The following is a 23776-nucleotide window of genomic DNA, read 5'->3' on the forward strand; positions in this document are numbered from 1 at the left end:
GGAAATTTCTTGCTACTCCCAATGGCCTAGCCGCAGGTGTTTTGTGATAAATACATTAAAGCTATTTAAAACAAAGGCACTGCTCTGTGGTCTCACGCTCTTTGTCCAACAGCAAGGACCGAAAGGCTCCAAAAGGGATGAATCCTGAGAGCTTTAGTTCAACCTGTAAAAAAATTCCACGCTGTGGGGGCTGTAAAACTGAGCGCTCTCTTCCCCAGTTCAGTTCTGACATGAGGAACAGAGAGATGGATGATGTCACAAGATCGCAAAGCATAGTGACTTTCAGTTCTCTGGAGTAAAGTACTTAAATATATTGGGACTAAGCCAAGCAGAGCCTTATAAATCAGGATCAGCCAATGCGTATACCTGTGCGCACTTAAAGAGGGCAGTCCTGATTTCACATATAAGTCACAATGATGTGTAAGGCGGTCTGCTTTTTCGTTTACGGTTTTTCTCTCTCTCGCGGAAGCGCCAAAAAGTCCGCCAAAACAAAAGAAACAATGGTACAAATTGAAGAGAGTCTCAGCAAAAACAAAGTCTCAACAAACAACAATACGCAAATATGAGCACTTATATGAATGATATAAATATGAGCGGTTTCAGAGCAACATGTAGAATAAAAGCGATGTTTCACATCACCTGCTCCAACAACCATGCGGATGCTTCAGTCAGCATTGTCCACTACAACGACACAGGAAACTGATAGAGTTGCTCCCTCAAGAAAACACTGCCCCTAGGGTTTTGGCCATGAATTGCAAGTCATGCGTTGAGCCTCCCCCAAACAGTTGTAACACGATCAAGACGGACTCAGAAGGGCTGGCGTCGTGACCATGCTGTCACATAATGAAGCCTTAAGTGTTGGCTTTCAAACGCTGCTAAGTTTGTTACATTAGTGTTTTGCTTTATGAAATTATTCCTGAAATATGCCGCTGTGCTCTCCGACTCCTTGCTTGTTTTCCACATTTGTCCAGTTAAGTGCGTTGTGGTTTGAATTGCCTTCTGTTTTTCTCAGATTGGTTTGGTTGGGCTTTTAGCTGACGGGTATAGCACGCGTACATTGACACAGGCGTTGTGTAGCGGTTACCATAGCAACTTGTTTTAAAAGGTTCAAATGCTTCATAAATAATATTGGAGTGTCATTGTACTGCATGAATGCAATGTTAATGAAACAACAAACGTAACAAAAATATTAGGGAGACATGCCACCTTTGTGATACTATAATAACAGAGAGGTGAGTTCATCATCTAGCAGAGTGAAGAACCAATAGACTGGAACAAGAGAACATTCACATCCATGACAGCAGGCACGGTGCTGTTCATGTGCAGATGTATTTAAAAGTGTGTGTGTGTGTGTGTGTGTGTGTGGGGGGGGGGGGGGGGGGGGGGGGGGGTTATTGAAGCAGTGATCCTTGTCATCAACCAGTGAGTTCTGGTTTTATTAATCAATCAATAAGTGGCGTTCTGTGGCTGTGTCACTGAAATCAATAAGTCCTCGCAATGCGACAAAGGCGCATCTTAAACATTTGTTGTGTGTACAAATGAGCCGTTTGATTTTGCCCTATCTGCATGGTGACAGCTTGACTTCCAGTTTCACCATATTGAATCCATGGGAAGCATCATCTCCCCTTGAAGAATGCAGAACTAAATCTTAAACTGTATCGCTACATCCTATCCACTCGGGCTCAACATGGTTTTCTGCGTCGCTGTGTGTGTCACAGGTCTACGTAAGTGCATCCTGCAGACAAACACACAAAAAGACTTGCTGCATTTCAAAGTCGTTCACTAGGAGTACTCCAGTCCATGTTTTTCATCTGGCTCAGACTCAGCATGTAACAGCCAGCTAGTTATCAATAATTCATACTAAAGGAGCTAGTTTAAAACATATGAAAGGTGACACAGAAAGTGCACGGCAACTGTTGCATTGGATTGCTGTCACATTTTGATTGAAATGAGCTTTTAAGTGGGAGCTTTCATCGTTTACCACTTGTGGTATGATGGTCTATATACAGCAGAATGACTATCAGCCTCTGTAGCTTCATAATTACATGTTTTAAAGGGCATGATATTAATATTTAATCAGCCTATATTAATACAAATTCAGCTAGTGTTTGACTTCAGTGTGTGCTGACAGTCGCCAAGTGTAGGTCAGTGGTCAAATATGTATTGTAGAGCAAGCCAAATATAAACTTAACTAGGATTGGAGAGCAGCTTCCTTGAAGACAGTGGATACTTTACAGATGAAGGCTGTAAGCGTGTTCCCACCTTCCCATCGGTGCTTGTGCTTATGCTAGTCTGGAGGGACACGTGCACACGTTTGATGTTCCCTTGAAGACTCCATCTCTTTGGGACTTCAGTTAGTACACGTCTTTGCCTGGAAGCATATTAAGTATCGTATAAGTATAAAAAGACACTTATTCTGCCATCTTTAGACAATAGACAATACTTTACACAATACGGCCTATTATTAGTCAAAACAAATGCATATTTAAGCACATGTTATGTATTTTTTGGTGAAATTAAGCATTTTCAAGCATAAAAATGAATAAATGCACTAAAATGCAAATACAAGGCATATAAATGACACATTCGATGACATTGATGAAATGTTGTATTCCACAGTGGTCACTAGTGTCAGTAATGTTACTGTTTGGTAAAAGATGAAAGGGTTAGACTTGATCGCCAGAACAACAAGCTTTTATTGCAGGTTTAAATTACAGTGTTCCCTTGTTTATCGCAGGGGATAGGTTCCCAAAATAGCCCACAATAACTGAAATCTGCGAAATAGCCGACTTCATTTTTTTTATAATTATTATACTGTATATGTTTTAAGGCTGTCAAACCCCTCACCATACAATTTATACACTTTTCTCGGACGGGCAATAACAATTTCTCACATTTCTCTCTTGTTTAAACACTCTCAAAAAAGTTCAAACCTACGTTTTAATTTTAATGATCAACCTTAATGATCAACACAAGAAATTAATGAAGTCACTCATGCATATTTCACTCTTGTGACCGTGCCTTTTTGTCCTGGCGCCATTCTGCTGTACTGCAGCGTTTTTGTATCCTTGTTAAAACATGTTGCTGCAGACAGACGTCTCTCTTTCAGGTCCCAGGTCAGGTCTCACACAAAAATATGAGTATTATTTATGTCTTAAATGGCTTATTTACTTATTTTGTCTACTATATTGGCTATTACAAGTGTAAAGGTGGCAAGAGGGGTGTTCATGTCTAAAACTCTTTACACTTTCTACTCGTTTTCATTCTCGCCCGGCCCTGAAGGGTGGTCCTCAAGGGGGCTTGTGCTTTTCACACGTCTCTAAACTTTACAAAAGACATTTATGAGGAAGTATGAAATATTGAGCAGCTGCAGAGTGTTCGGCGGTCTCCTCAGCACATGGAAGGAAGGAGGAAGACGTGTGAATGAAGGCAGAGGTGAGAAGAAGGCTGCTGTGCAGGCAGGTGTAATAATAAATGGAATAAATGGAATCTATCCAGTCTATAAAATACATTTGAAATGGGTTTTTTTCATGCCAGCCTGTATGTAAACACTGGTGTTGTATGTACACTGCCAGGCCAAAAACAACATCAGCACCTGGATTTAACTAGGCAAATAGGTTAAGAGCCTCCCATTGGATAATGACTGCATGTGTGATGATGTTTCAGCTGGCAACAAGTTACAGGTGGTCCTCAGATTACGAACGAGTTCCGTTCCTAGACTGTTTTAGTGTAAATCGGAACTTATACCTTAACTGAATTTCAGTAGAAATTGAACGGGAATGCTGAAGCTGTACTGAAATGTAGAATGATTGTTGAAATATTCTAGAAATGTGCTGAAATCTATTCACCGACCGAGGATCGAACCAACAACCATCAGGCTGGGAGACGACCACTCTGTGACAATTTTTTTATTAACCGTTGTGTGCTTTCTCTGGAACAAAATGCATTATTATCATCTGCAAATAATACTAGCTTTAGGTCTTTCGTGACTTTACAGATGTCATTAATATATAGGTTGAACAGTTTTGGTCCCAGTATTGGGCCCTGGGGTACACCGCACGATATATTTAAGCTCACAGATGTCCTTTCTCCTAGCTTCACATATTGCTTCCTGTTTGCTAAGTAGCTTTTTACCCAGTTCAAAAATAACCCTTTGATTCCACACCTTTCAAGTTTTGTAATCAGGATGTAGACATGAAGTTAGCTAATAAGTGATGTTATTCTTCCTCGGTGTGGTTGAGCAGTCACACATTCATCCATACAGAACACCCTACATTCTTGTTACTTTATAATTTGTTATTTTATATATTTTTTTGGTTACCAAAATTACGTTTTCATTAATTTATCGACGCGCGTTCATAACCACGAGCCGTAACAAGGAACGTCGTAAACCGAGGACAACCTCTATTTAAGCATAACTGATGCAGTGAGGCTGCACGGTGGCCTCTTGGTTAGCATGTTGTCCACACACACACACAGGACATCTGAAACCTCTGGGTTCGAATCTACGTCTGGCATCTCTGCGTGGAGTTTGTCGTCCCCGTGCGTGGATTTTCTCTGTGTACTCCGGCTTACTCCCACATTCCAAAAACGTGCGTGTTAGGTTAATTGGTGACTCTAAATTGTCCATAGGTATGAATGTGAGTGTAAATGGCTATTTGTTCATATGCACCCTGCAGTGGACTGGTGATCAGGGTGTACCCCGCTTCCAGTGAGGATAAGCGGCATAGAAGATGGATGGATGATGCAGCGAGTAGCTTGTCATTTATTAACAATGGAAAGAAACATCCTGCTGCTTTAGTAGCTCATCTGGATGACCTACTAAAGCAGCAAGCCGTCATCCACATGTTGCTAGATTGTTGCCTACCATTCCAAGCTTATGCTCTTCGTAGTTGCACATGTTCACATATACTTATCTTGAGTAAAATTGTTCTACAGTAAGTTATTGTGCCTTGATTTATGTTATATACGGAAATATTTGATTTATTTTTAGTTAAAGGGGTATGGTTTAAAATAAATGAATATGCTATTATTACTGTGTGGGATCCATAAAGTTCTTACCTAAGCCATCTGAGAAGATCAAATACATTGTTTTTGGTTCCTAACTGTTTCCCAAGTATATTAGTGCATGTGTGGATGTATAAATGAGAGGAATTATCTTAAATTTCTTTGTAGAAAGGCGCTTTTTGAAAGTAAGTACATTTATTTGTATTCACTTACAGCGCAGCCTTGACACATCCAATAAGGCTCAGCGCTCGATGCAGCGTCTACGTATACAGTTTTGACAGCAGTGCTTCCTGTTTCCCAGCGTGCTTTACTGTACTGTTGTTGTAAATGACTGCTAAGTTACTAAGTCACATAGTTGTTGATTACTCAGCATTATTTGTTGGTAGTGTCTTGTCTGTTGTTATCTACCTATTACGTTGCTGTGTGATGGGTTTTTCAAGCGCTTTCTTTAAAGACACCGTGAGTAAGAATGATATGGAGTTTCTGTGGAGCTGGTAAGTTAATTATGAGCTGTGTTGTTACTCTGCTTGCTAAATAAAGACTTCTTTCTTCCTCATAGGTTTGTAAGGGGCACAGTGTTAACTACATGATTCAGCAATTTTGCGACGTTGGTGCTAAAAGCTCTACATCGGCTTTCAATGTAGGGAAAAAAACAATACCAATGTTGGCCGATATCATGTTTAGGCTGATAAGTATCGGTGGCCGATATTATCGGACAACCCTAGAAAACATCTAAGGAGATTGCTGAAATTACTTGCCATCAGTAGAAGATCTTGGCCAAAAATGAATGCAACTGTGGACAGAAATACATGTTGTTGTATTGTAGAAGCTTGTGGAAATGATGACACAGTGAATGTGTGCTGTAAGAAAAGCAAAAGGTACTCCAACCGAATACAAGTGTGTACCATTTTTGTAGCCAGGCGTGTATTTTCATTGCCATGTTGGAAGAGAAGAAAGCAGCAGTTGTTGGCTGACAGGAAGAAGGTGCTGGCAGAGTAGCCACTACATTATTTTTGCTTCACTGGACACTCGTTTCTTGCTCTTTGGCCTCTCTTCCCCAGCCTCCATTTTTCAACCTCCTTTGTCTGTGACTTCTTGCTTGGCTAGATGTTTACCTTGCTGAGTCCCAGCTGAAGTGACAGGTGTCATAAGGGCTCCGTTTATATTGGCTAAAGAAGCTGACCTTGGAAACCATTCAGCTCACATTACATCCTTGGTGACAGTTCTATGCTGCAAACTACTTGTGCAGATAGGAGGGTTATTACCTCTGCCAAGGAGATTTTCATCTGCCTTTCTTTATGTACATTTTACTGCCTACATGCTTGCATAAACATTGGGTGTTTGATGATTTTGGATTACCCCTTTTGACCCCTTTGCAAACATTTGAAAGTTCATTTATTTTTATGGTAGGTTTATTTCAAGAGAGAAATGGAATGTAAAAAAAAATCCATAAAAAATAACATTAGCTAAAGTTTATAAATGAATTTGTAATTGAGAGAAATGAGTACTGTACTGTAATCCCTCATTTATCACAGTTAATTGGTTCCAGACCCGACCGTGATAAGTTAATTTCCCCAATGTAGAATTCCCTATTTCTGAATAGAATACTTTTATTGTTACAGCATAGAAAATCTATTTACTACATTCTAAATATGTTTTTTTTCACATCATCAGAGCCCTCTAAACATGAAATAACACCCATACGGTCACCTTTATACTCGTATTACCGAGGGGCGTCACGAGGCATACAATTCACGAGACGATACGATTCATGAGATTGAGTGTTTGAGAATGAGATGAAATGAGACTTCAACATTATTTTTAAGGAAAGTAGAATAAAAAAATATTTAAATATTAATGACAATATACTGTATTGCAATACACTAATTCAATTTCTGCTAAGTTACCTTGCATTTCTCTCATGGGGCTACACTCCTCTGCACTCTGTGTGTATGCTAGCGGCCCCGCCTCCACCCACCAAGACATAGAGTCTGTATGACTGAGAAAAGAGCTCACTTCGTTCATGACATTGTTCTATGGAACAAATACAATGCACAGAGTGAACCACCTTCCTGCCTGTTTGGAGGCATGAGACGAAGACAACAGAGACACATGCCCATGGCAATATATTCAAATTATCGAGTTCATTTTCATTTATTGTGTGATTAATTCATTTATTTATTATCGTCGTAGTGTCCCACAAAATGTTGTTTTTCTGAACAGGAAATCTTGTCAAGTTTTAATATTCCAAGATTTTGTGACACCCGTATTATTATCTAATATAGTAAATATAATCAGAGGAAATAAGCCATTTAAGACATAAATAATGTAGACTTGTGGACATGTGGACAGGAAGTATCGTCAGGGTTCAGATTTGAGTCTTAGCTGGATTATGGCCACAACAGTAGCCCGTGTTATGATGATTATGATTATCATTATTATTGTGCTATTATTATTGTGCCTGTTGTAACTGAATCCTGCAATAAAAGCCTGTTGTTCCAGTGATCAACTCTGGTGCTTGTCTCACCAAACATTAAAGTAACATTACTAGTGACCAGTGTAGAATACTACATTTTATGAATTTATGAATGCCTTATACAGTCGTCGAATTTCGGGGCGTCACTCTATCATGGTTTGCATATTTAATCAAATCAAATCAAAGTATTCTTGGCCCACATTAAGTATTATCAACATAAAAATGGTTACATGAACAAAAATACAACTATAAAGCATTTAGAAGACGTGGTATGTAGTGTAATATCGGTGACTTGTGTACGCCTTCAAGGAGCGTGGCCTGGGAAGTGGCGTGTGTAACTAGCTAGAGTTGACTGTTTAGCTGTTAACAGTGTGGAGAGGAGCATCTTTGGTGGAGAATGCGATTGACTGCCGTGAGTTGTGGCCGACAGCAGCTCCTGTGTGAATGCTCCACTGCATGTGTTCTCTGCTTGTTAATAAAGTGATTGAAGTGCATTATGAGGCTCTCCTTAACCACACACAGCTGCATTACAGTAGTAGTCTACACTGGTCACTAGGTGTCAGTAATGGTTCACTGATGAGACAATAGCCACCACAGGAATTATGCTGTCAATGCTAATGTGTGAGTCTATGTTATGTCTTATTTATACCTAAGATGTCTTATTTTCTATTATAATGTCTACTATATTGGGTAATACGAGTGTAACGAGTGTGACTAAAGGGGTGTTATTTCATATCTAAGGGCCCTGTCACACCTTGATGATTTAGGCAGCGCATGCCTGACGTGATCATTTTGATGGCATATGTTGAACTGCCGACGTTTTTTTCCATTTTGGGCGTACACAGAGCGTATTCATAACGAGTTTGACGTATACATGACGTACTAGTAACTTATATAGAACGTTTCTATAACTTATAGACAACTTATACCAACGAATGCGTAGCGTGTTGCCGGCGTTCACAACTTATGCCCAACACCAGTCTAACTTATGCAAAGCGCACGGCAGCGTATGGCCAACGATGACGTGCCGGAACCTATAAAAAGGCTGCCACTTGATGACTCACCTCACTAGACATCGCAGTGTCAACATCACCATCATGCCGAAGAAAATTTCGAAGACCGCTGCCAAGAAGAATCAGGGCAGTGACGGAGAGATCCATCACCACCCACAGCCTCCCCCTCCCACTGTCACTCTGATGGAGATGATGCAGGTTCATTCCCAGTGTCACAGTGCCCTCTACTGGTCAAGCATGTAGCAGTATAAATATCCTTCAAGGCATCGCATAATGTACTTTATCTGTACTTTATCTCCATCTCCTCTGAGCCAACCCAAGCCAAGAAGAGAACCAAGAAGACACAGTTCTGTCTCGAGGTATGTTGACGTATTACGACTTGTGCATCACTTACAAATAACGTGTGTCAACGAGCATCAACGAACGCATAACTTATTGCCCGCGTATGCGGGACGTATGAATCATACGTTGACATACGTCGAAAAGTTTTGTGCATGCACAAAATTTTTGGACGACTTGGACATACTATGACGTATGCCGGCGTGCTTCAGCGTGCTCTTAACTTAAACAAAACTTACCTATAACTTATTCGACGTACGCCAGCGTGTTGGCCAAATTTTTCATACGTTGGCGTAAGCTGGCTAAATCGTCAAGGTGTGACAGGGCCTTAGGGGCCGCTAATGCTAAAAAAAATGTATCGAGAAGGTTTTCTGTGCTCTGTGCTCGAAATACAAAAATATTCCACTTATAAAGGAAACCAACTTTCCAATGAAATTCAATTATCATGGTCAGGTCTGGAAACACAATAAACGAGGATTACTGTAGTTGTATTTTAGTTCATTTAGCAATCTTTATGCTTGAAAATGACACATTTTGGCCAAGAACACTTTTGAAATTTGCGAAATTTGCTTAAATATGCATAGTTTGCAAATAAGCGGTCTTTCTCTTTAGGGTGTAGTTCTTCACATGGGTTTCCAGCCATGCACACTCTCCCCGCCTTTTTTTTTTATTTTTTTTTTTCACATACATTGAGTGTCATTTTTTCCCCTTCTTTTTGCCACCCAAAATACTCTGAGAAGCAGCGAACCCCCAAAATACAAAAACCATTTGATTAGCCTAATTTGGAACTCGTGTAAGGTATTGTTTGCTTTTGCAAAATATCAAAAAAATGCAGAAACAGCAGTAGCTGGTCACGAGGGTTGCACATTTCAATAGTAGAAATGAAAAGTCACCAAAAACAGGTCTTGTACAGTTCATAGAGATAAGATCCTTGTGGATCACTGACCAGGTAGGTGTCATTTTACAGATTCCAAATCAACCTCTTGTTCCATTTTGTTTCCTCAGCTATCAGCTCTGTGCTCTCAGCTTTTCAACTGACATCTTTTCAACTTGACATCATGAAAGAGATCCCCCCTTGTTATTCTAGGCTGGTCCCTCACCTTTCCCAAAATCATCTTTACCCCACCAGGTGAGACCTCGCATGGCGCTCCAGATCAAGGAAGAACTGACTGTGTCTCATTTGTTTTTGACATTAAATCTTAGTAGTCAGCATGCATGATCACCTGTGCTCGGAAAGGTCTTTTCGGCACTTTGAGGGGCGTATTTGTGAGGAATGAATAGCAGGCTATCGTTCCATGGAATTAGGCAATTCCACATGTGACACACCTGATCAATGGAACTAAGACACGAGGTCTCGTCATACAGATTCAAGGAAACAACAACAATGGCAGCTGTTGCTGAAGAAGGATGCTATGCCAGGGACACATCCTAACCAGCAGTTACCTTTGGTTTAACACAAAAAAAGCTCCTCAGAGGAAAGGCTACACAAATCAGAAGTTTTTCTTCCTGTCGCTTGCCAAGCAGCCACTTGGAGACCATCACTAAATGGGTGATCTGTGACGCTGACGCTGTGATCTGTGCCATGTTAGTCCAGAACGTGGCACAAGAAAGTCATTTTGAAATCCAAATGAGTTGCATAAATCACACAGTAGAAAATGAGGACATCTCCACAGACGTGCACACAAACTAGTGGATGGTAAAAATGCAAAATGAGTTTTTGCATCTTGGTGTATTACTGCAGGAGTGAAACACTGTGTACTTTTTGAAATGGCTGAATTTCTGCACTTTTATCAAGCTAGCAATCTACAAGGAAATGAAATCGTCCTCTGTCTTTTTGCACTCTCTGTAGTCTCAGAACATCATGTGGAGATTCACAATATGGACAAAAGTATTGTGACACAACTCGATCAATGAATCAGGGGTTAGTACGACCACTGAGCTCAGAACTTCTTAATTCTTCTTCTCAGCAAGACATTTTGGACAATTGTACGCCGCCAATGATTTGATTTGTTCCACTGGAGCCACATCCTGTCATCCAACATCAGTGAGATCTGATAATCCAAATGTGGCTGCAAGTGGTGACTGTGAAGTGGTCGGCATAAAGTAGTACACAGACCTGATCAAAATTTTAAGACCAGTTGAAAAATTGCTAGAATTTGTATTTTGCACATTTGGATCTTATTGAGGGTTTAAGTAGAGCTACAATATGAAAAAGCAGGAAGGGGGAGTGAGACAAAAAGCACTTTGAAAAAGTAATTAGAAAACTGAAATAGGCTGTTTATCAGCTGATTAAAAGTTTAAGACCATCACTCAAAAAATAACAAAAAATCTCCAAACCAGAACAAAAAATGTTCTCTGTAGGACTCAGTAATGAGTAGGTCCACTGTTCTTGTTAATCACTTCAAAAATTGGTTTGGGCATGCTTGATGCGAGTGTTTCCAGGAGGCTAGTGGGAACATTGCTCCAAGTGGTGAAGATGGCTTCATGAAGGGCATCAACTGTCTGGAACTGATGGCCATTTTTATAAACTTCCCTTGCCATCCATCCCCAAATGTTCTCTATGGGATTTAAATGATGGGAACATGCAGGATGGTCCAAAAGAGTGATGTTCTTCTCCCTGAAGAAGTCCTTGGTCAAGCGAGCATTGTGAACTGCAGTGTTCCAGCTGTTCCAGATGTTACTACACAGACGAGGGCCCTCAGTCATGAGGGATGCCCGCTGCAACATCTGCACGTAAGTAATGGCCGTTTGATGACCCTGCACCACCTGAAGCTCCAGTGTTCCACTGAATGAAAAAGCACCCGAAATAATGATGAACACCCGTAGAAAACATCTCAGGCGGGATCTCCTTGTCATGTCAGTAACGTTGGACCGTCAAGGTTACATTTTTTCTCATCAGAGAATAAAACTTGTTTCCACCTATCAATGTCCCATGTTTGATGCTCCCTGGCAAAGTCTAAACGGGCAGTTTTGTGGCGTTGAAGGAGACGAGGCCTTTGAATTTGTTTTTTGTTTGTTAAACCCTTTTCCCACAGATGCCGTCCGATGATTATTGCACTGCAGTCAGCACCAGTACGGGTAGAAGACCGCCCTGTGTCTTGATGGGTCTACCACTTGACTTTTTTTTTATTTTTAGAATGACTGTCTGACTGCACCCAACCTCAGCAGCAATGGCACGCTGCGAGAGGCCTTGCTTATGCAGCTCGACAATCCGACCACGTTCAAAAAGAGAAAGCTTCTTAGCTTTAGCCATCAGGAGGGCATGACAGTGTTAAAGCCTGACAGAAAATGAACATTTTGAGCAGATTTTGCCTTTAATAGCCTGTAGTCTTAAAATTTTGATAATCAACCTATTTCAGTTTGTTTTGTTTGTTTGTTTAACTTACAACTTCCACATGTTTTTTGTCTCACTCCCTCTTCTAGCTTCTGCATATTGTAGCTCTACATTCAAATGTGCAAAATGCTAATTCTTGCAATTTTTCAACTGGTCACAGTACTTTGAACGCAGTCAAATTGTTGAGCTGCATTAGCATTTATTTCGTCATATCTGGACTACTGTCATGCACTTTACTCTGGATAAGCCACAAATTACTCTCTCGCTTACAGTTAGTCCAGAACTCTGGACTAACTCGGCACGGCACGGCTTTTAACAGGAACCCTTCTAGCCTCTCTGCACTGGTTGCCTGTGCGTTTTAGAATTTATTTTACGATTTTATTGTTTGTTTTTAAGGCGTTGAATGGGCTGGCCCCTCAATACATCTCGGACCTCATCCAAATGTACACTCCAGCGCGCACATTGAGGTCCGAAGGCCAGCTCCAACAGGCGGTCCCCAAGACGAGATTTAAGACCAGGGGAGACCGGGCCTTTTTCGTAGTTTGCCCCAAGCTGTGGAACACTCTCCCCCCTCATGCAAAAACGGCCCCCACAATTGAAAGCTTTAAGTCTCGTCTTAAAACCCACTTTTATTCTCTGGCTTTTAACTCGGCCTAAGTCATGTGATCCTCTGTGTTTTTTATTCTTTTTCTTTTTAGTTTTAATAGGTTTTATTTTTTCTAGTTTTTATTGATTTATTGATTTATTTATTTTTACTTACTTCTTGTATTTATTGCTTTTATTGTTTTACTTTTTCTTTTAAATATTTTATTGTTTTAAGTGTCTTTGTATTTTTTATGAGATCTTTTAGTTTTTACTGCAGTAATTTGTACTTTTATTTCTTATTATTTACGGTTTTACTAGTCTGTGCAGCACTTCGGAAACAGCATTTATAAAATGTGCTGTATGAATAAAGTGGATTGGATTGGATCGGATAAGCAAGGCCTCTTGCAGCATCAAGTGAGAGACCCAAAAAAAATTCTCGGCCCAGATGAAGGTTGTTGCTGGTGCCGTGTGCAGTCCAATAACCATTAGACATCTGGAAAAGAAGGGTTTTAAAAAGAAAAAAACATCCTCAAAGGCATCGTCTCCTTCAACGGCACATAACTGCCCATTTGGAATTTGCACGAGAGCACCAAACATGGGACAGTGAAAGTTGGAAACGAGTTTTATTCTCTGATGAGAAAAAAATGTAACCTTGATGGCTTCCAACATTACTGGCATGACAAGGAGATCCCACCTGAGATGTTGGGCAGGTGGCTATGTGGAGATGTTGCAGGGGGCATCCCTCATGACTGAAGGGTCTGATCTGTGTGGTAACGACTGGCTTTTTCAACAGGACAACACTGCAGCTCACAATGCCCACCTGACAAAAGACTTCTTCCAGAAAAATAACCTCACTCTTGGGGACCATCCTGCGTGTTCCCCTGATCTAAATCCAGTTGACAACATTTGGGGATGGACGGCAAGGGAAGTTTACAAAAATGGACATTAGTTCCAGACAGTGGATGCCGTCCATGAAGCAATTTTCACCACCTGGGGCAACATTCCCACTGGAATTCCTGGAAACACATTTTTGAGCATTTAATTTAATTAATTTATTTTTTTAGTTGTGGTCTTAAACCTTTGATCAGCTGAAAAACAGCCAATTTCAGTTTAATGATTGTTTGCAATTTTGTCTCACTCCCATTTCTTCTTTTTGCATTTTGAACCTCCTTAAGATCCAGCAGTGCAAAATGTACATTATTGCATTTTTTCAACTGGTCTTAACATTTTGATCAGGAGTGTATATCAGACTAGACGAGCTTTGGCAAATGATATCTCGACGAGGGAAACATGATCACAACTGAAGGAGTTGATCGACCTGAAGGCAACATAACAGATAAGGGTAATAACAGCCAGTAATCATACACCCTGCTGGCATAAGACCCGAGCCACTGGAAGGGTTGCAAGACAAGAAAGCGCCTCACAAAGCATGGAGGGTTCCACCTGAACTCTAGTATCTTGAGGTTGGACACAAAGTGAAAAGAGGGGGCGAGGACCTGTGAGTGTCCAGCAGGAAACAACAGGCCTCCAAGAATACATCAAGCAGACGCCCCCCAAGGACGACGTGATCAGTGAATACCCCAGGCAACAGAAGCCCAGTAAGGAGGAGGAGAAAAGCCCCTGCATGGCATGTACCGCCGATAACTTCAAAAAGTGTCTGGCATCAGAAAAACATACCAGTGGCTGGAAAAGGCTGGACTGAAAGTACAACACAAAAACAGGCCCTAAATAAAGGCATACATGGAGCGGCATAACCAGGTAGCAAAATATCGATAGCAAATATGGACTGGAGGTCCCAGAATCAAGAACAAACAAGCCAAGCTCATGGGACTTCCAAATTCAGACTGAGAAACAGGTGTGGCCAACCAGCCTGACATAGTGGTGGTGGATAAGCATCAGAAGACAGCCGTGGTGATCGATGTAGCAATCCCAAGTTACAGCAACATCAGAAAGAAGGAACACGGAAAGCTGAAGAAACACCAACGGCTGAAGGAAGAGCTAGAGAAAATGTGGGGTGTGAAGGCAACATTGGTGCCAGTCGTGACCAGGGCACTGGGGGCAACAACCCCCAAGCTCCAAAAGATACCAGGAACAACATCTGACATCTCCGTCCAGAAGAGGGCAATACTGTAAACAGAAAAACAGAACCCTAAAGATCCCAGGCCTCTGGAAGAAGACCCGAGTGAGAAAGAGACAGAGCGAGCCCAGTCAAATTTTTAAGCCACTGTGGCCCGCGAGTCAAAACAATTGCCAACCCCTGGCATATATTGATGTAATTATCATGCTAATGGGAGCATTGTGTGAGCCCCTACTCATGGCTGTTACGGTAATGTCTTCTGTCTGAGACTTCCTAGCATGTCATTGGAGTGTCACCACATTAATAATAAAGTGTTACTTTATTATATTATACGTTATTATTAATTATACTTTATTAGTCCAACTTGACTTCATGTCTGACTTGAATAGTAAACGAGATGTGCTAGTGTGGTGTCATTTCTTGGGACAAAAGGCTATTTTATTATATATTTTTTGCAGATATCCATGTTGTAACCTTTGGCTGTAACCTGTTCTGTTTTATGCTCTAAAAGAAATCTGACTCCAGTAGATACAACAATTGGAGAACAATATTATGCAATAAGGTGCTAAAATCAGTTACATTCCTTTGCTTAAAGGGGACCTAAATTACACAGACCGTTTGGGCGGGAGGCAGGAAACACTGCAGGAAGAGGTGCAGAGTCTGGAAGATCTAGAAAGCTTTCTGTGCAGGTTATTATGTCTAGCTGCTCTGGGGGAGTCCAGAACTCAATACAAATGCCCAAAAATCATCACTGCCGAAGCTGCAGGTTGGTCAACTAGTAGGCCTGTGGTAACTTAGCTGTAACTTCGTTGCTAGTCACAGAATGAAGTTGACGTCAGAAGTGTCGTTTCTTGGTTTTTCTTTACTTCGTAACACAACATACGTTCAACATGCGTCTGTAACACTTTTTCGGGTTTCTTGTTCTGACTTCCTGAACTACTTCTTCTACGCTCTGTACAACCTTGCGAATTAGCGACACCTGTCGTTCAAACATGTTATTTCACATAACTATCACATCTATTGCACAACACTACCATATTCTTAACTATAATACAACCATATTTAAATTAACTAAACACACACAAATATATATACAACAAGGCCTGTTGTATAACTTTTGTGCCAGCAGTAACTGCCATAACAGCTTATATGAGCCAATCAGAGCTCAGGGCACGACTGTTGCGGCAGCAGTTACTGCCATAACACATCATATGAACTAATGAGAGGTCGGGGCACGTCTGTTGTGGCAGAAGTTACTGCCATAACAGATTATATGAGCCAATCAAAGCTTGGGGCAGGCCTGTTGTTGCAGCAATGACTGCCATAGCAGATTATATAAAGCAATCAGAGCTCAGTGTTTGCCTTTTGCGCCAGGCAGCTCCTATTCAACCAATCAGAATAGCTATTTTTCCTAGCCACGGCCTTTTTAAAAAGGTATAAAACCGCTTGAAAAACCTGCTTGAAAAACCTGCTTGAAAAAGTGGTTTGTCTTTGCCATACAACTCGGCTTTCTTCTCTGGAATAAACTCGACTGGATTCTTCCTGAAACAGCTCCTCTGCTTCATTTGCGACTTTGTTTTTATTCAATTTGAAACTCTTTTGACTATTTTCACCAGCTTGAAAACGTCTGATGAGACTCAGTCGAGACCCACTGCTTTTGAACCCAACTCCTCCTCTCCCAGAAAACTTCAAATCTCGTCCACAAGAACCTTCAATGTGGACTTGATTCAACACTGAAAGCAGATTGCAGCAACAATTTCCACAAGAAGGAACAACCTGATAAGAGACTTACGGTAGTATTCAAGGTGAGCTCCTCTTGCCTGCATCTGACGCTGCACCACTTAATGGTAGCCACTGAAAAGGTGATTGATCGTGATTCGTGGTGGCCGTCCTACTTCATGAAGACACCTTGTCATGGTCTAATGCTTCCCCGCCTCCATCCTTCGCACACTGGATGTACCTGAGGCGTGAGTGACAGGACAGAAAAGGCATTTCGAGTCCAAACAACAATGTCCAAAGCCACACAACACAAGACACAACAAATGACACAGTTGGCTCTCACCTTCGTCATGCCTCCCCCTCATTCTCATTTTAATCAATCTGGAAGCAGCTGGCGGTCTTGGTCTCACTGTGACATTAGGATGGACTTCCAGAGGGTGGTGGGGAGACTTCACTGTTGGCCACAAATACAGCGTGAAAGTCACACGGCCTTGGCAGCCAGGCACTAAACACACACAGCTTGTTAGTCACACTCCCTAATTAAGTTTGTCAAGGAAAGCCCAGTGTGGGAACATTCTATGTGAATGATCAACATTTTACAGCCTTGCATGTTGATCTACTTTCGTTTATTTAACAAATGCAAGCATGGTGTGACGCTGACTGCTGTCTCCTGCCGAGACAATCATTTGTCACCAGAGTGACATTGATCCTTTAGAATGACCATTATGCACGTGTCTCTGCTGAAGCGGGTGATTAAAGATGGCAGGGCGTGTAATTAGCTGTGATTTCATTCATTAAAGGACGCGCGGACGACAAATTGGGCCTTGTCCTCTGCCAGGCGTACGGGTCGTGGGCACAATGCGGTGGAATGAAGTCGTCAGTGTTGTTAGAAAGTCCACAGTGCTGATAAGTGTTCTTGTGGAAATTTAGCATGAAGAACACATGCCGACACTCTATTTCCATCTAAGACTCTCTTACAACACATGCATTGGGTCAAATAAGTATTTGATTTCATTTGATTGGACCACTTTACAAAGATTTACAGTCTTATGGTAGTTCTTATGGTAGGTTTATTTTAACAAAGAAAGAAATCCAGAAAACATAATAAATATTACAAATTAGGGTGGGCCGTAGGTTTCCATACATAGGAAAATGTAGAAGGTGTATTTTTTTATGTTTCAGATCAGATCCCCAGATCTCTTGATTTCTATCTTTGGGCAAGTGGTTAGCATGTTGTCCACACAGTCAGGAGATCTGGGTTCGACTCTCCGTTGGACATCTCTGTGTGGAGTTTGCATGTTCTCCGGGTACTCCGGTTTCCTCCCACATTCCAAAAACATGCATGTTAGGTTAATTGGTGACTCTAAATTGTCCATAGGTATGAATGTGAGTGTGAATGGTTGTCTATATGTGCCCTGCCATTGGCTGGCAACCAGTCCAGGTTATACCCCGCCTCTCGCCCGAAGTCAGCTGGGATAGGCTCCAGCATACATTAATTAGGATAAGTGGCATAGAAAATGGATGGATGGATGGGGTACTTGAAGGTCATAGTGTATCGTGTGAACATACGAGACATCAATCTGCTTTGCGTATTAAACATGCAAAAACTGGGGGATTTCTAACTGAATAAAATAATGGCCCATATTTCCAAAATTGATATCCCTTTACATAAAATTTGATGTAGTTATTCACAAATTACTTTATTTTTCAGTGGGTTTTTTTTCAGAATGCTTCATAGACAGAATAAGTGTATCCCATTACTTGCACTTTTAGCTCCGTCCTTTTATCTGTTTTTATATGTTTAGAACGCACAGGAAAGAGAAAGACATGTGTTCATGTCTCACACACGGATTGTGGACGACAGGCAAAATTCCCCCCAAAAAAGTTCCGTTTTCCTTTAAGTGAGTGGAGCCCCATATTTTGCCTTTTTTAGGATGAGGTTTCTCTTTCTTTCCAATATACATTTTATATTTCATACAGAGTAATACAAGCTTGTTCTGGGACTAGACTGCGATGAAGCCTTCTTAAGTACAAGCAGTTGGTGCCTCACCATTTCTTGTCCATGCAATAAAAACACTTCTGCATCCTTGTCGCAGCTCTACCGTAAGCGCTCGACTGTCAACTGCCAGCATTTACTGCTATGACAAGGCTACATGTGGTACCAGGTGAGTGAAGTGTCAGCAGGGGGAAGCTCTCTCCCCCACTGCAGAGTTTGCGTGTCACGGCCGGCCTGCCCACGTACTGTCTCCTCTCAAGCAGAATAAGTGCATCATATGGACAACGAGGTACTTCCTTTGACGCCACTTCAAATCTTATTTTTAGCTCATGCAGTGTGACAGGATGAATTGCGTAACACCGTCAGATAGAGGCAACTAATTGTTTACTTTTACAGCGTTAGTCCCATAAAAGTCCATTTCCTGTGTTCCCTGTTGGAGGGTGAGTGGTCTGACACAGTTGTCTTGAATTGCATCATTATTTTATCTCACTGGTGGCTGCCTACAGTCTATTCTCATGTTATATTGTATACTGTAGTTGTAGTAATAGTCATATTTTTATTTTCTTTACTGAATTTTACTGTACTTTAGTGAAAAGCACGTGGCGGATGACCACAGGATGCTATTAGTGTCACACAGTGGATGACGACTGTAACTGCAGCTGACTTCACTTCCCAGGTGCATCAGTCTAATCATGCATAGAGAAGGCTTTTGCACATATTTTACCTTTCACTCAGCAAAAAAATGGCACATATTAGAAGTATTTATGAAGAATATAAATAACCACGAGCAGCGAACTTTAGTATGTTTAATTCAGTGGCTTCAGAACCTCCTGTAGGGATGAAGGTCTGCTGCATCACTCACTTTTTCAGACAGCAATGGTCACCTTTGTGTCAGTATTAGCCACTGCATTGGCCACCAACAGGGGGCACCTCAAACTGGTTACCTCAGGCCCTGGTAAGGAAGGTTCCTGGGATTTTTTTTTTTTTGAGTGTTGAAAAAAGTTGCGTCCACACTGTGCCAGGTTAGTAAATAGTTGCATCCAGACGGGAACAAATCACAGAGTGAAAACAATGTAATGCACAAGGCACACCTACATGTGGCGCTGTGAACAAACACACGGGCGGAACCACATGACACACCAAACCATAGAAGAGGAAAGACATATGCTGCTTTTCAAGGCTCTTTTACACTCACGAGAAGTGGAATTACTTCTGCGAGTCGTTATGGAGTATACAACGACCAAATATGAGGAGAATGTCGACTTGCGTGAGTTATGTCCTTAGAAATATTATGTTGGCTTATTGTCACAGCTCACTTCTGGTCGTGTGACGTCGATGAGTCGGCGTTCTCATATTGCCGGCGTTTTCAGATTTTCCCACTCTGGAAGCCGTTTTCAAAAAATACCGTTTCACCCAGAACGCCGTTCCCGTGTGAATGAGAGGCTGAAACGATAAAATATGTTGCCGTTTTGACCTGAAAACGTTTTCCGTGTGGATAGCCCCTCAGAGGTGTCAAACTCAATCACTTTAGAGTTGTGGGCCAAACTGGACATTACCCCCCCCCCCCACTTTGTATCTTTCTTATTATTTAACCTGACATTTTCAACACTTGTATATTTCTGCATACTGAAAGTATTAAACTCTTAAAACCTTTTAGTCCTTTCAAGCAACACACTTGGTGAATTACTTCTGCAAGTCGCGTTGGAGTATAAGACGAAAACATATCAGGAGACTGTCGACTGTCAAAATATTATGGCTTTTCGGCTTTTCAGCAGCAGTACACAGATCGGTCACTTCTGGTAAATTTTCCCACTTTTAAAAAAAACACCATTTCAGGGTACCCAGAACACCGTTGCCATGAGGATGACAGCCTGAAACGATAAAAGACTTTCCTCTTTTGACCCAAAGGCGCCAGCTCTTCGACAACCAGCCCAAAATGACAGTGAACTAGGGAATTTGCAAGCTACTTCACAAAAAAAAAAAAAACAAGGCCAAACAACAGACAACATGAGCATTCGCAAAGCTACTTTCCAAACATAACGAGCCCAATGTCGCTTATAATAAGCGGACCTGGCAACGCTGGACACTGCAAGCTGAGGCGGAAATTCACCAAAACATCTGCTGATCCATCACTCAATTATGTCTGCCGAGCAAATACTAGACATTTTTAATTTCAGTTCAGCTCACAAAAACTGAATTCAAATAAAAGAAAAGAAAATAATACTCGGCGCCCAATAATATGGTACAGGGTCGTACCGATCTTAAAGTCGGAGATTCGAACCCTGATGCTGTGCGGCCAGCATGCTAACCACCGTGTGGCCCCCTAATCATTAAATGTCCAACATATTTGTAACAGTGATCATCCTACTCGATCCTGTTAACAAACATTCCCACTGACAGTTGAACAGAGTTGAATGCACTAGCCACTAGGCTAACAACCCACTGACCTCGGGGTGCACAAAACAGGGCCGAAAAGTTAAACATTCGGTGTTTTCCCGGTAAAATATGTGATCTCTAAAAACACAACGTGACGTGAGAATGTGTGCACCGGTCTGCCAACTTTGTGTACGCACATGTACGCACGTTTTGGCAAAAAAGATGACAGAGAAATGTTAGAAATGAACATGCAATGGAGGCCAATAAAGGTTAATCAATCACTGCATTAAAACGTCATGCCGTTATTGAATTAAAAATACATTTGTGGCAAGCGTTGACACTGACGATGTAATTAATCAATCGAATGTAATGTCCTATATCACATGTGCTTGTCAACTTATGAGTGATGACTGGAAATACTGTAGATTGATAGCTGGGGTGTCAATCCTAAAGTATCATGAACACCATTATTCATGAGGGTATTAGCCAGACAAAAGGATACATTAAAACAAAACAATGTAGGCCTTGGTAGAAAACCGCTATAAGGTGGTAAGTAAAAACATGGCTGACCATTGTTAGCTACTTTTTGTAATGACTAACCCAGGGGTGTCCAAAGTGCAACCCGGGGGCCATTTGGGCCCGTGGCTGTGATTTTATCGGCCCGCCACACAGTCTAAAAATGTAATTTAACAAGGAAACTTAAAAAAAAAAAAACAACAGCAGCAAAAATGGAAAAATCAATCAAAATATCAAGAAAAAGAGTTGTAATCTAGCAAGAAAAAAAGCCATCATTTCTCAAAAATAAAGTAATAGTATGAGGAAAAATGTCATTTTAGTAGAAATATTAAAGAAAAAAGTTTTTTTTTTAAAGTAAAAAACAATAAATAAAGTTGCAATTTTTGGAAACTTAGGTTGGCGCAAAATTTGGAACATGGGAATAAAGACAAAATATAGAAGTCAAAATAATAATAATAATCAACAGCAGACATTTTACCAGTGTAAAGTCAAAATATTAACAGGAAAAAAAATGTAATTGGAAAAATTGCAATTTTATGAGAATAAACTTGTAAAATGAGGAAAAATATCACTTTAGTAACAATGTTGAAATATTATTATTTTAAAAGATATAAAGTTATTATTACGAGAAGAAAATTTACAAGAGGAAAGCTGAAATGAAACAGTTGGAAAATTTAAAAAATCAGCAGAAATGGAAAAAAACAGCTGTAATTTTACGGGAATAAAGTCAAAATATCAGTCATAATCAAATGAAGAACAGAAGTCCCAATTTTACAAGAATAACCTCGTATTATTACGGAAAAAACGTCATTTTTAGTAGCATTTCACCTATATTACAGACATATTACAAAGGTGAAATGCTGTTTTTTTCTTGAGCTACATATAGCTTCTTAGCATACCTCTTTGTGTTGATTTACAAAATATCCAAGTGGCCCTTGCGTCCTTTCATTTTTCTGTATGTGGCCCTTGCTGGAAAAAGTTTGGACACCCCTGGATTAACCAGTTTGAGGCGCCCCTGTTGGTGTCCAATGGGTCCATAGAACTGTTGGTCATTGCATTTTCTTTTTATGAATGACTATTAATAACTATGTCTAAATATATGTAACATTTTTAATGTATATTATGTATAACAAAATTACTATTACTATAACTATTTAAAGGCAAGCTGGCCTGTAGGTGGCGCTGTGCCTTGCATTGGACCAGTTTTTGTAGACTGATTTTATTTTTTGCTACAAGAACTATACAATAAAAACCTAACTGTTTTTTTGAGATGTAGTTATTGCTTTGCAACACAAAAGAAGAAGAACACTTTCAGTCTTATTTTCTGTGCTTCAAAATTGAATTCAAACAAAACGTTTTCCTCTTTTTAATTGCCTCATGAAAAGAAAATTCAACGTTACACGGACCCCAACGCAAGAAAGGATGTTTGGTGCTTCGTTAAATCAAACCTGCTGCCTTTGATTTGTCGTCTTTCATCCACCCGTTTTAATTATTTAGCTGCTTTACATGAACTTTCATTGTCTTTTTACTGCAGCCTTGAATTGGTTATGGATTTCACCTTGAGCACTTTTGATTGCCTCTTGTTAAAATAATGACGAGCTAAAATAAACCTGCTTTTCATCAACGCTGTGTTTTGCCGTGTGTGTGTGTGTGTGTGTGTGTGTGTGTGTGGAGAGGGGGGCCTCTTGTTTGTCCAGTCATATTTTTCCATTGTACAGTAACCTCTCATTTATTGTGGTTCACTGGTTCCAGACCCGACCATGATAAGTGAATTTACTTGAAGTAGGATTCCTTCTTTACAAATTTCTGAATGAAAAGCAGGCTTGCAGACGCCTCGTGGTCGTGGGGGGCTCCCTGGTGCCCGCAAGCACCACGTTGGTATTTTGTATTTGTTCATTCAGCCATTGTTCATTTTAGTTCATTTAGCCATAAAAAATACATGCTTTTGCCTAAATATGCTTTTACTAATAACCAGCCATATTCAACCACAAAACAGCAATCATGAATTAATCAATTACTTTTTGAAAAATCGTGATAGAGTGAGGGCGTAATGTTTGAACCGCGATGTAGCGAGGGACGACTTACTTTTCTTAAAATTATTGTTAAAGTCTCACTCTCGTGGACCCGATGGCGTGTGTCGTCTCGTCTTGTGAGCATGACACCCCTCATTTTTAGTATGTTAAATTCACATTTTGGGCACAGGTATCTACAAAAGTGTCATGCTGTGACGTGTGTAGCCAGTAAAAGACCCAATTATTAATTTATTTTTAATGGAGTTCATTTAAATTTGAATTGACTTGTTTTGAGTCTCACTAAACGATCATTTAATTGACTAAAT

The 23776-nt window shown here is 40.7% G+C and overlaps 1 protein-coding gene across 2 annotated transcripts in view; it reads right to left on the reverse strand.

Annotated features, from left to right (window-relative positions):
- The window catches only part of dlgap1b (discs, large (Drosophila) homolog-associated protein 1b), a 194670-nt gene that overhangs the window by 101182 nt on the left and 69712 nt on the right, over positions 1-23776 (reverse strand). For both annotated transcript variants that reach the window (XR_008567441.1, XM_054766333.1), the window contains exons 8-10: positions 16894-17004; positions 16624-16791; positions 2193-2371 (exon numbers count right to left, since the gene is read on the reverse strand). The gene's annotated coding sequence lies outside the window, so the exon portion shown is untranslated. The remainder of the gene's footprint in view (positions 1-2192; positions 2372-16623; positions 16792-16893; positions 17005-23776) is intronic.

The sequence above is a fragment of the Dunckerocampus dactyliophorus genome, chromosome 21, assembly GCF_027744805.1.
Source record: "Dunckerocampus dactyliophorus isolate RoL2022-P2 chromosome 21, RoL_Ddac_1.1, whole genome shotgun sequence".
In the NCBI taxonomy this organism is placed as follows: Eukaryota; Metazoa; Chordata; class Actinopteri; order Syngnathiformes; family Syngnathidae; genus Dunckerocampus; species Dunckerocampus dactyliophorus.